We start from the raw sequence: 14290 nt of genomic DNA, 5'->3' as shown, positions 1-14290 counted from the left end.
ATATTACCCAATCTGGTACTACAAACATTGCCATTTTACATAAGCTTCATGAAAGTTTGGAAACTTGTCTAAGGTCACCCAGCTCATCATTGTGTAAAAACTTAAAGCAAATCTTTACAAAATATGAATATTCTTATAAGACTGTAAGAATATCATAAAATAAGAATTACTTCTCAGTTCTTAAAAAATTCTTGTTTAAAAAAGTGAAGTCCCATTACATAAACAATGAAAAATTAAAAACCATTAAATTGAACAAAACATTTTGTCATAAAAACAATTAATTTTGTACTGATATCTGCTTCTTAACAGCCCATGCTTAAAATAATCCAAGTTTTAGAGTTTCCCAAAACTTGATTTGAACAGAGTAATTTTTTACTGTACACTGTACTTGGATTAAGTGTTGACTTACTGTCACTTTCATCCATTTTTCACTCTTTGATAATATTATGTTTGAGTAGTAGTTCATTTTTATGCCATTAAAATGTAGAAACACTGTAAATTCATACAAAATGTCATATGTAATGTTGTAAAAACTTCCACAGCTTACGTCTAGTGAGGTACTTATAATAATTAATTTCATCATGGGGCAACTTTTTTTTTTTTAGATTATTTATTTATTTATTTGAGAGAGAGAGAAACAGCATGAGAGGGGAGAGGGTCAGAGGGAGAAGCAGGCTCCCCGCCGAGCAGGGAGCCTGATGCAGGGACTCGATCCCAGGATTTCGGGATCATGACCCGAGCCGAAGGCAGTCGCTCAACCAACTGAGCCACCCAGGCGCCGTACACAGGGCAACTTTTATTACATGAATAGATCTAAATGATAGGGTTGCTTTAGGGGATCAGTTGTCATGGACAGGGCATGGACATTATATGATGTAAGTTCAAAATAAAGTTTTTAGGAAAAACTTGTAGGCAAAGAAGTAGCAGATGTTATAAGCTTCATCCTCTTGCTATCCTGCAAAGGAGGCTATGTTGGGTCCCACACAGCCAGGCCAGCCATGGAAAGTGCACCAAAGGAAGAACCCACTTTGCATAGTTACAGAGGCATTGAAAGGAGCCAGGAAAGATCTCCATACATATGAAATGATGGGAACTCTATGGCAGATGAGATGGCCGGTTAGAAAGAGGGACTCACCTGTGGCAGCTGGGTGGCTCAGTCTATTAAGGGACTGACTCTTGATTTCGACTCAGGTTGGGATCTCAGGATCGTGAGATGGAGCTGACCCTAAGCCCCTCCAGGAGCCTCAGGTGGGGCTCCACATTTGGCTCCGTGCCAGGCTCCGCATTGGGCTCCACGCCCAGCACAGAGTCTGCTTGAGATTCTCTCTCTCCCTCTCCCATTGCCCCTCCCCCTGCTCACAGTCCATAAATAAATAAATAAATAAATAAATAAATAAATAAATAAAATCTTTTTTAAAGAAAGAAAGAGGGACTCACCTGAGTTCCACCTCTGGCATAGCCTACTCTTCTGAGGAGCTGTCATGGACCCAGAACCAATGTCCAGAGGGGCAGGAGTGAGCCTCCAGAAGTCTCTGGAATTGTGTATCTTCAGGATTCAAGGGAATATTTTTAGCAGTTTAGTCTCAAATAGGAACAACTTCGTATATGTTAAAAGGACACAGTAGCCAACTTGAAGGGGCTCCTAATAGTCAGATCTGAGACAATTTGAGCAACAACAAAAAAGGAGAGTATTGGGTTATAATCCATGGACTGAAATAAAAGTCCAGAGTTCATAGTGATATAAATAAATTGAACACATACATACATTAAGTGAAGAGAAATCTCTTCCATACAATAGATTTTCAACTAACAAATATTGGTTGAAGGAATCATGAAAATAGAAAGTCTAGTTGGCAAACACCACAGTAATAATTGTTTCAGATAAGAATTGTTGACAAATGCTAAAATTTGTAGGTGAAAATTTTATGAGAGCTAGGATAATTACAGTCTCAAAGTATCTATCTTTCCATATGATTTGTATTATTTACGATGGGGATAAGAGTAACTTTTTGGAGAAACCTGACAGACCTTCTCCTTCAACAAGTGATTAAAGTTATCACCAGTAATGGGGCAAATTAATACTCTGTGCCTCTCAATATGATGCATTGAAAAAGATACAATATCATGTATCCACATGGTATTCTTGCCAAAAATGCATAATCTCAATTTAATCATGAGGAAAAATCAGAAAAATGCAAATTGAGTTACAGTCCACAAAATAACAAGTCAATACTCTTCAAAAGTGTTCGGGTCAATGAAAAGCAAAAAGCAAAACACCAAAGAACTTCAGGAAGCACCATCAGAGCAATACTGTTGGCCCTTCTCAGTTCCTCTGCTGTTCCAAGATGCGGACAGGCCCCGCTATGGGTGGGAGGGAAGAACAGCGACAGCAAGATCGCTCTGTGGCTAGGTGGTAAACCTGCCTACTCCCAGACAAAAACATTAGCAACACCTGGAGCTATATTCTCCAACAGCTTTATCAGTTATTAAGCTGACATTTTGCTTTCTATCAGTCTGATTCCTGGACTATTCTCAATAGGTCTGAACCTAGACAGAAAAGAGAGAGTGTTATTTATGAGTAGAGTGACCATATACTTTACTGTCCAAACTGAGACACTTCTGAGAAAGAAAGGCAACACTATTAATAACTACTCCAGGACTACAGACAAATGTGGGACTTGTCCCTGGCAAATTGGATGCGTGATCACCCTTATTTATTAGCCCAGCTTATACATGAGCTTAGATGTTGAGAATTAGACCTAATGAAATTTAGAGAGAAAAGTAACACTCTGAGATTGATGGACTGGCTTAGTCTTTAGGCTTTTTAGACTTTCCTTTTACCCTTTCATTGTAAAATAAAACACAGATACAGAAAACCACACATACGTGCATTGCTTAATGAATATCATAAACACTCTTGTAACTATCATCTATGTCAAGAAATTGCCCTTTACCAACCACTCCAGTAGCTCATCCACATGCCCTACCCCAACACAGCCACCTCCTTCCCTCCAAAAGTAACCTCTCTCTTCCCTTAGTTATCACTACCTTATATTTCTTTTTGGTTTTTTTAGACTCAATAATTTAGTCTTGCCCAGTTTCAAAATTTTAAAATGTCATTTAAATCTCTTTTAATCTACAGAATTTCCCCTCTGTTTTTTTTTTTTCCTCACATTTTATCCGATGGAAAATTCATACCATTTGGCCTGGATTCCCACCATCTGGGTGTTGCTGGCTCCACATTCGTGGTGCAGTTCAACATGTTCTTCTGTCCTCTATATGTCCTGCATATGGCAGCTGGATCCAAACGCTTGGTCAGACTCAGGCTCAATCACTTTGGTAAGTCTGTAAGTGGTCATGTTATCTCTCTTTTTGTGATGTTAACAGCCATTGACACTCTTTGCCAGATCCATTCATTCATTGGGAGTAGTCAAATGGTGATATTCCACTTCTACATTTTATCTTCATTTATTAGCTAGGATATTTTTATAAACATGCTTAACTCATCTACTATTTAGTTACCCAGTGTAACCACTGATATAGTTTGTGTAAGAAATGCTTGTTTCCCTTTAAAAAAAGTTCTAAGATAGTTAATCAGCTCCCCATCATCTTCTGAATATTATCAATAATTTTACATCACTATGAACTCATTAATTTAAACATATTATGTGAGTTTCAATTCACTGAGTTTCTTATCCTTAATTAACCTCAAATGTCCCATCTTTGGCCAGTGGAGTCCTCTTCAAGGTGACTCTGTGTCCTTTTGACACTACCAGAGTAGTCTTTGAGAGCCATCTTACTGTTTGGTATGACAAGATATTCTAGACTCACCATGTACAAGAGGGATTTAAACTAGATGATTTCTAGACATCCTTCTAGCTTTACAATTTTGAGACTATAACATCTTAAATTAATTAGAAACATTTGTTTTTAGAGTATATCATATAATCTTTCCATTATAATTTTTTACCCTGTTATGGCATTTATCAAAACTTTCCATGTATCAGAATTATTTTAGGAGGGGCGCCTGAGTGGCTCAGTCGTTAAGCATCTGCCTTCAGCTCAGGTCGTGCTCCCTGCTCCACGGGAAGCCTGTTTCTCCCTCTCCCACTCCCCCTGCTTGTGTTCCCTCTCTCGCTATGTCTCTCTGTGTCAAATAAATAAATAAAATCTTAAAAAAAAAAAGAATTATTTTAAGAGTTTCACATTTCTCTTGCCTACCACACTATGAAACCCTGGAAGGAAGGATACGCCCTGTTCTTCTCTTATCCCCTCACCACATAACACATTATAGATAATGGATAAATGCTTACTAGATTAAACTGAACCATAAGACTTGTCTAGTTTACAATCTTAGAAGACTACACTATTGGATGAACTCTCTCTATTATAGAGATACAATTTGAGGTACAATCACTGATAAACCAAGATAGCAAATAATTTATTTGCTAATATGGAAGAAAGAACATGAGATACATCGATACCACATTTCAAATGAAACATTAAAAAAAAAAAGGTTAACACATCCCTTATAAGTTATCAGCTCTATCCTGTATTCTGAGAGGCTTTAAGAAAAATTTCACAACATCCCCTAACTTTTATTTTTGTAAGGAATGGAGAGTGGTGAGGTTTCTGTCCAGAACACTGCAAATTTAGGACCTACTGATGCAGGACCACTGCCATGCAGATGGACAGGAAGGCCAAGAACCATGGGTTTGAGGTTTCTTTTAATTTTTTTTTTAAGATTTTTGTTTATTTATTTGAGAGAGAGAGACAAGTGGGGGAGGGAGAGGGAGAAGCCGACTCCCCACTGAGCAGGGAGCCCAATGTGGGACTCGATCCCAGGACCCAAGGATCATGACCTGAGCAGAAGGCAGACACTTAACCGAATGAGCCTCCCAGGAGCCCTTTTTTTTTTTTTTTTTAAAGATTCTTGTTTCTTGTGCAAGCAGCTGAAGAGGGAACCCTGCGTGTTCTGGGGTGTCGCTATTCAAGACAGAGTATAAGTGCAGGAGATGCGAGAAGCCTGTGTGGGGACTCTGACCTGCTTTAGGTCTTCACATTTATGAAACCTAAAGAGCAGAAACTTTTCCTTCTGTTACAATAAAAAAAATGAATAATAATGTTAAAATTAGTTACTAGCCGTATGTTCAAGATGGACTATAGCCATATGTTCTTATTTAAACTAAGCAACAGGTGAAGTATTTAACATTTTTTAATGAAATGGTTTATTGTGGGTATCCTACTGCTCTGTGGAAAGCTGTGTAACTGTTGCCCTTCTTGTCAGAAAATGGGACTTTTCGCTCCCCAGTATGTGCCTTAAGAAGCGTGTTGGTCACTCAGTGCATTAAACATACAATAATTTCCTTTGTTAAAAGTCATTTTTAGAAGATTTCTGCTTCCGGGAATATGGAACACATAGTTTTCTCCAGTCCTCCAATGGGTGCTATGAGAAACCAAGACATTATATATAAAATCAACACAAAAAGATGCTGAAAGGTGAAGAGAATGATAACCTGACACCCTGTTTCAAGACTCACCTGGGCAGTGTTGCTTTGTCCATAGTCAACACTGTTTCGCTTTGTATAAATAATGCATTTGGGAAGTGTCTCATCGTCAGAGAGCCCACGGGTCTGTGTTTCCCCATGGACTGCTTGTTGCCCCTCTCCCTGATAATCTTGAGCTGAGGAAAAGACACTTCAACAGCACCCAAGTGATGGTCCAATTACAGTAGGTAAGAGCATCACCGTGTGACCAGATCTCTGGTCTATTCTGGGCTGAGTAATCTCAGAATATAAGTTCAGAGAAATTTCAAAAAAGTCCCAGAGCAATGAATTCGCCCTCCAGTTCTTAACAACAACTAACACTTACTGAGCACCAGCTGGGCACCAGCATTCTTCTCCAGCTTTTAAATAGATCAACACACTTAATTTACACCCATGAATTGGAGTCACCCTTTTTATTTGGGAAACTGAGGCACAGAATGGTTGCATAACTCACTCAAAGTCATAGAGGAAGTGGACGAACCAGGATCTAGATCTTAGTAACCAACCTCTAGACGTCTCTGGCTTTGGAGACAAAAATGCTTAACATGGTAATAGTAACCACTTGATAAGAAAAGCTCTAATATTTTGCTTGCTTATTTAACTAAAGTTTATACTATACTTCCAGCCAGTACTCCAGACCATGATTGCCTTTGAAAATAAAATAACTAACTGGATGAATGAAAGAATGAATGAACAAAGATAAAATTTACAGGTCATGCACAGAAATCACTTGCAATTCTCCATTTGCCTTCACAAATCTCTCTGAAGGCACAGCCACTTACAAGTGACATTATCCATGTCAAAAGAAAAAATACTCTGAAAGTTCATTTACAAAGATGACACATAAATGCTATCAAAGTTATTATCAAAGTTCATTTGTTTTGTGACAAATTTTTACCAAATAATAAATCACTATTAATCTGTTTAGAAAGATATTATCAAAGTTCATTTAAGTGGATAGCATTTGTTCCCTGAGTAATTAAGTATGTGTCCTTTTATGATGTAATGTTTCAAAGCCGACCATTTGCTGCTGATACAAATTGACAGGATTGAGAGGTTATTTGTGGGAGAATCATTACAAATGTTGCACTGAAGAAACTAAATATGTTTCTACTGTGTAAGAACTATTAGTGAAGGGACGCCTGGGTGGCTCAGTCGGTTAAGCTTCTGCCTTCAGCTCAGGTCATGATCTCAGGGCCCTGGGGGGGAGGGGGGATGTCTGCTTCTCCTTCTGCTCCTCCCCCTGCTTGTGCTCTTTCTCGCTCTCTCTCAACTAAAGAAAAATAAAATCTTTAAAAAAATAAAAGTTGTGCTAAAACATCACTATATACTAGAATCTGGAATAAGGTTGGTCCCTTTGAACCACCCAGGGCCACACACTTGATAAATTATCCCAGGCTTTGGAGTCAGACAGTCCTGGATTCAAATCCTACTTACTAGCTATGTGACCTTGATCCAGTCATGTGAGTTCTCAGAGCGTCCTTTTGCTCACCTATAACGTAGGCATAGTTACACACACTTCACAATACTACTGGGGGTAATAAATGAGCTAACAAGTGTTCAGCACCTAACACAGCAGCTCACACATATTAGGCACCCCATACATAGTCCTTCTCCCTTCTCTCCTCCCCATGCAAGCAAGCCGACACATTTACCAGGATAATAAAATCAAGTCCACCTGAGGGCATTCACCAATAAGGGACTCCGCTGACATGACCTCAGATGACAGCAATATCTGGAAGTTGTACTTGTGATGGTTCATCATACACTTGGCATTCCTAAATACAGGAGAAGAGAAGGTTAACCTTGACCTTCTAGCTACTCTTTAAAAAACATACCTTTAAAATCATGTGATTAACAGATTGTTTCCATAGATTATAGCATAAAAATTGCAGAAACAATAGTTAAAATACAGGTTTTCTTCTGTTTCGCGCTTTTTTTTTTTTTAATCTTATGTTCTTAAAAAGACTGCTATAACCATACAGCAAACCTAGTGGCAGCAAAGCGGGTTTCTGTAGTTCTCTGGAGCTACAGGTAATAATGAGGCTCTCAGACTTCACTTCCCTCCCGGGCTGGTGTGTGAGGGCGGTAAGGCCAGGGAATGTGGCTCAGCTGTGCGGTCAGTGGTTGCTCGGGTAAGAGCAAAGCAGAGAAAACAGAAACCTAGAAGCAGGATCATGCTTTTCACAAACCAAGGCTGCAAGCCGAGCAGCGCTAGTGCCGGACGCTCGTGCAGAGGTACCGTAGAGAGGTGATTATCTCACACCCTCCTCCCCTCAAGAAAGACACATCTGGCAATGTGGTTTCTGATAAGCAAGAAGGAAACCAGGGTCACTAGTAGCCTGCTGCCTGTTCTACACTGTGTGCACATCTGATGTGCCCCTTAGTGAGCCTCTGAAGCTCTAACAAGCTCCATCTGTTTCTGTTCGTGGCTGTCTCTCCCCGCATCTCATGCTGCTCACACTTGTGCTCAGAAACAGTTCGCTTCTTATGGCCATGTCTCTCATACAGAAGCCAGGGATCGTGTCTCAAGCCTGACGGGTGGAAACAGAACTTGAACTGAGATCGGATCATTGTGGTGGCTCTCCATCCTTGGTCCAAGTCTATCCCACTCTGAATGAACTCTAGTGAGACAGCACAGAGGACCCCTCTCCTGCCATCCCAACCAGCCACTAGCATCTTGCCATTATCCCTGGATGGTGTCTCTCTCAGTCCTTCTCTCCTGGCTCTGTTGGCTCAGCAAGTGCAGAGAACCATGATGGTTTCTTTATCTCCCCTCAACCAAGTGGTCCTCCAGCTTTCATCCCCAGGAAATTTTTCTCCTTTATCCATCATGAAATTCAGCATGAACAGATTCAAATCTCCAGCTTTGAATTCCAAATTAGAGCTCTGAAAGCTCTGACTTTTCATTTTAAAAGCCAGGTATTTGTGAGAAAGAATGTTGGGAGGGAAGGGGCTGATGGGGGTGGATTTCAAGCTTGAATACCAAGAGCGAGGCTGAGAGACTCTAGGTGTAACATTAAGCCAGAGAAATGGGAAAGGATGCGTGCTGATTTAAGAGCCAGTTTGCTACCACACAAAGGGGAGATTATGGGCTGGGAAAAGGAACTTGGAAAGAGGAGGAGGGTTTCCATATTGGCCCAGGCACTTGGACCACCATTTTGTCCCAGGTGATGTCTTTCTGTGAATTAGAAAAAAGTGCTCGTCCCTCAAGACATACGACTTTTATTTTCCAGAAAATTGTCATAATCCATGTACCAATCTATGTCTTTGATGTGAATAGGGCTCCCTCAGATGTGACACCGTTGTTCGGTGCATAACCATTTCATAAAGGCCAAGGGGGCACACACCGTCCCTACCTGTTCCCTTGGTAAACACTGTGGGGACGAGCTGTAGAAATTCTTCAGGAGGTTGGGAATCTGAGACCGGAGTCAGAGCTGTGCCCTGCTTGTGCCCATCTTTGGAAGGAGGCAGGCTCCGCATACCCTTGGCTAGCATGCAGCTGCAGGGCAGTAGAAGCAGCAGCCAGCTCCCTGAACCCCAGCTAGGTCTGAGATAAACACCACTCCCCCACCTCAGTTCCTGGGCCTGCCAAGAAACCCAGAGAGGCACGAAGGCAGCTGAGGACTGAAAATCAGCAAAACTACGAAGGGGTAATTGTGTTCCAGGCAAGCTGACCCCGAGCTGAGCCCACAGATGAACCAGTAGGGACCTGGAGGAGGTGGCTGACTGTCAGAATAGCAAGTCCCAAAGAGAGCCATGGTTGGGACCAGATCTGGAGAGGGAAAGACTGAATTTCTGGGGAACTTGCCATGTATGGCTTGTGCCTAAGAGAACAGAGGATGAGCCACAAAAATGAGATGCCCACAGAGAAATGAGACATCCTGGAAGCCTTCCCCAGATGCCAGGATGGTAGATAAGCCCCTTGAGGGAAGCAGTCAGGGAGAAGGGGAGGAGCGGCAGAAGGAGGACTCGGACAGTGACTGAGGTACCTTGAATTGGTAAGATTACCTTTCCCCTATTCATTTTCTTCTCAAGACTGCTACCTATATTTTTTGACCGCTTGTATTTTGTAACTATAGGAATGCCATAACTGCGACAAACGAAACACTCATTATGTATTTCTCAGATGGCTCCTTCTCCCCATTTCTCACCCCTCGGTCAGCTGCAAGCTAAGAAGTCAAATTTCATAGCACCCAGAGGAACATTTAACCTGGTAAATCTTCAGGCTTTTGCTTTTTACCTGAGGATTTTCCCGCATTTCTTTTATCCCATCTGTTCTCATAGAGTAACTAGTCGTACAGTTTTTAGAAAAACTTAACCACACATCTTTGTTGAGAAAATTGGAATAAAAGGGATTAGTAACTAAGCTGTGTTCCCAATCTGCCGTAGACAAAAGAGACCTGCTCCCAGCCCCGGGTGTCCAACGTGAAAGTGAGGGAGCAGGAGGTATGCGAGGGAGGGCTCCTTCATCACGGCGATCTCGAGGGCTTCACCCTGAGATACTCATGGTGGAAGGACCAAGTTCATCCTCCTTGAATGTCCTCTCCCACAGTGACAGTGGTTAGGTAAAGCACACAGTCTCTAGTGGGTACTCTTTAACTTGAGAAATAAAATAGGAAATGCTTCATTTTACAGGCTTATATTTAATCTTAACAACTGCAAGATTTAGTTTCTTTCTGAAAATGAATAGTTTAACTCCCTGCTCTACCCAGGCAGTGGTTTTAACACAATCCAGGACCCTCTGTATCACCTGTCTTCCTTCATAATCTAGCAGTGGCATTATAATACTCTGTGTAATTGTTTTGTAATAATAATTGCTAACATTCATTGAGCATTTACTTACGTTGGGAACTAGTCTAATGCTACATAAATTAGCACATTGAATTCTTGCAACCGTAGGAGATAACTGCCATTAGTTTCATTTTATAGATGGGACAACTGAGGCAAAGGCAAGTTAAATAAGGTCATACAGCTAGTGAGTGAGTTTAGAGGCCATCTCTCAACCATGCCAGTTTCATATTTAAGGTTGGCCTTTAATAAGCCTTAAAACTCTTTGAAATGAGGGGTTGTCTTCTATTCCCACCACCTAGCATTATGAGCAGAGGGTAGGCAACAAATAAGATTGATGGACTTAGCTTTCAGGAATACTATGGGAATAATATGGGAATCCCTCTGTCACCTCTCCTCTTCGTAGATTTAACACAAACCCCCTCATTTTATAACAGGTTTGACAAAAGAATCTCACTATGGATCTCCTCATTCAGATTCCTGGTGGACTAGGTCTCCAGGAAAATTGGTCTAGATATTATACCTGTGGTTAGAACCAAAGCTGTGATTTGACCTCTGAAACATACTCATACTACATTTTGATTTATTGGTTGTTTTTTTTTTCTTTAGCAAGACTTAAAGTCTGCTTTCAAAAGAAGTATCTCATAGGAATAATTCCTGCCATATGTGATATACATTCATTCCTAAAACGCTGGATGATAAATGGACTCAAATTTCAACTGCACTTGGGAAGTTTGTTTTTTACAGGTATTCTATATCGGATCTTTTATAAAAGTAAAATATCTCATATTTGTTACTTTTGCAAACCTATACATTATGCCTGTGTCAGTCTCCTCAGAAAAGATGCTGATGTTCCCAATCTGTTACCCTAGCAATAGTAGTAATGTAACTATAATGTAATGTAATGTAACTAAATGTAACCACTATAAGGTGGTCTTTTTTAGCCTTATAAAGTCAGTAAGATCTTTGGCTGAGAGAGGAATACCTCCTCAGCCTGATGATCAGAGAAGACCTGCAGTTTTTTCTATGAGGCTCTTCCTGGGGTCCCTTTCAGAATACAGCCATCATCACTCTCCAGTTCCTGGGGAAGTCATGAAAATGAAGAGACAGATTCACCCCTGGGACGGATTCACCCCTGCTTCACTTCCTCTGCTCCCCTTTTCACAGCTGACTCACCGAGAGCCTTCACCTGTAAGCTCTGGAAGTGTCCAGAGCTGTATTAATAATACATTAGCTGCAACACCTCCCCCTCACTGGGGCATGGGGTTGTCTCATTTGAGATCCAGCACTCTAGCTACAGCTGCAGGGCTCTTGGGTACCCGCACCCCATGCTTGCTTTACTCCCGAATGGATTTAGGGTGCTAGGGGACCTTGGGGTCTGGGTATCTCCCAGGTTGAAACACAGCCTACCTTCCAGCCAGAGAACTTCTGGGCCAGGCTGACAGGGTCTAAAGAGGGGCCCAGCGGCTCGCTTGCCCTAAACGGGCCTTTCCTTGCCATGGGTGGTGAGGCTGAGGCTGGGAAATGAGCTAAAGATAGAGTAGACTCTCAGCCTGCCTGCCATGTGCGAGATACACAGCTGCCTCTGGTGGTGGCCAAGAGGATCTTGCACTCGAAGGTTTTGCATTAGGGTTTGGCACCAAAGTTAGAGGTGGACATCTGCAGTCTTCTGTCCTCTGTGCCCACATTTCCCACAAGCTCCTTGAAGAGACAGCAGATTACCTCAAGACAAAGTTATCTATATCGGGGGCTTCTGATCAAATACTACTACCTGATTTTCACTCATGATTCTACATCCCCACCATTCTGGAAAATTTATTATTTATGTTATAAATATAATTCTTCTTTTGGGTTAAAAGTTGTACCCTCTGGCTTCTAAAAGCTCTAGTTAAATGCTTCTAAATAGTATAGAATATTGGATAGCTAAAAGTAGCTCATGTCTTACGCTAGAATTATTTTTTTTAATTGCATTCATCTAACGGGATTGATATTCTCAGTTGCTGTTGTTATTTTAAAAGTGGAAAGTAAAAGGCAGAGATCCCGAGAGCTGAGGCTGATGGGTACTTGCCTATATTTCTGTCGACTGATTCCCCTGGGGATAGATGTTCATCAGCAGCCTGAGATGATGGTTTAGTTTTTAGTTAGAAACGAAGAATATCTCCGATGGTTCCTTTGATCTCACGCCATCCTCAGACCATTCTTTACTTGTTAATAACACTTCTTTTTCTCCTTTCTTAGGAAGAATTGATTTTCTCAGTTTAGTCCCTATGATTCACAGAAGAAAGAATATGAAGACTTTTGCCTTCAGAAGATGAAAGATTAGGAAGAGAGTGTGGAATTAAAACAGATACTTACTTTTAATATGATATCCTTTTGGAAAAATCAATACGGCTGAACAATAAAAGAGCACACCCCCTAAAGTTTCTGCAAATATATATCTACCAAACATAAATCAGAGAGAAAACATTTAAGTTAACTTTATTCAAACTGAAAAACAAAAACAAAAACAACAGTAAAGTTCTCTCTGAGAGAGAAAAAGAAACATGAAGCCTTTGGAAGGCTTTTGCAGCTGTTTTGATGGTAGCTTTCCAGTCTTCCTGAGTGGGAGGAGGAGGAGGACAGGAGTGGGAGGAGGAGCAGGAGGAGGAGCGGGAGGAGCGGGAGGAGGAGGAGTAGGAGGAGGAGCGGGAGGAGGAGCAGGAGGATGAGCAGGAGGAGCGAGAGGAGGAGGAGCAGGAGGAGGAGCGAGAGGAGGAGGAGTAGGAGGAGGAGCGGGAGAAGGAGGAGGAGCAGGAGGAAGAGCGGGAGGAGGAGCGGGAGGAGGAGGAGGAGCAGGAGGAAGAGCGGGAGGAAGAGCGGGAGGAGGAGGAGCGGGAGGAGGAGAAGCAGGAAGAGGAGGAGCAGAAGGAGGAACAGTGGCAGCAGTAGCCACTGGCATTGGAGTACTTGCTGTGTGCCTGGACCCGTGCAAGGTCCTTCCATGCTTCATTTAATTCAATCCTTAAGGAAATTTCTGAGAGATAAATAATTATTATTACTATTATTCCTACTTCGCAGATAAGAAAACTAAGCCTTCACAAAACAGAAGCAACTTGTCTAAAGTCACATAATTAATAGGCAGTAGGGCAAGGTTTGCACCTAGGCATTGATCTAACCACCTGGACTCAGAATTTTAGGGTTGAAGCAGTCTCTGCATGGTCTCTAATCCAATCCCTCATCTTACAGATTTAGGGGCCGAGGCCGAGGATGTAAATGATCCAGGGTTGCATGGCGAGTTAGGGGAAGAAAGAGCCCGGGAGGAAGTCAGATGTCCCCCCTTCCAGATGGGTATCCCTTAGACAACACGGCACCAATATAACAGCCTCCTTGTGGGGCTTCAGTTCCTAGAGTAAAAGAAGAGATGCCACTGTGTAGAACACCATCAAGCACACACTACACACATTCATTAAGAAGTAGCATTGGAGTGACCAAGCAGCCAGGGAGTACTGGGTTCTTCCTCCACCCACCCTCTTAGGTGACGTCTGGGCGCTGTGGGGGCAGAAGCAGCATGCAGGGCAGTGCTGGGAGAATGCAGACTTGGGGAAACAGGTGAGATCAACTGAGGACAGGCATTTGAGTGGCCCAAGGAACTGCCATCAGTAACAGCTGAGAAGTTAAGAGGCCAAAACGATCCAGAACATTCGAATGCTGCAGAGTGCGTAGGAAATATCCAGAAATCAAACCCTGAAAACAAAGAACTGCAAGTAGAACAACACTTTGGGAGAAGAAGGAAAGCTAACCAGTACCAGTTCTAACTGGAGGATGAATGCCCTGATCTCCCTGCTCCAGGAAGAGGAACATGCCCACTACGCAAGTGTAAATATGCCATGTTTTCCTGTCCTTTTGTTATGAAACTTTTCAAACATACAGAAAAGCTGAAATAGTTGTACACGATACACCTGTATCCTCCCACC

At 41.9% G+C, this 14290-nt stretch overlaps 1 long non-coding RNA gene across 1 annotated transcript; it reads right to left on the bottom strand.

The window, feature by feature from the left end:
• Nucleotides 1-1424: 1424 nt before the first annotated feature.
• On the bottom strand, nt 1425-3826 carry LOC145716395 (uncharacterized). Its single transcript, XR_014139028.1, has 2 exons — nt 3199-3826; nt 1425-1655 (listed from the first exon to the last, which is right to left on the bottom strand). It is a non-coding gene; the product is annotated as an uncharacterized LOC145716395 (long non-coding RNA).
• Nucleotides 3827-14290: the final 10464 nt, after the last annotated feature.

The sequence above is a fragment of the Leptonychotes weddellii genome, chromosome 12 (assembly GCF_054177405.1).
Source record: "Leptonychotes weddellii isolate Sample4059 chromosome 12, ASM5417740v2, whole genome shotgun sequence".
In the NCBI taxonomy this organism is placed as follows: domain Eukaryota; kingdom Metazoa; phylum Chordata; class Mammalia; order Carnivora; family Phocidae; genus Leptonychotes; species Leptonychotes weddellii.
The sequence above is the reverse complement of the archived record's forward strand: the minus strand, read 5'-3'. Positions and strand labels throughout refer to the sequence as shown.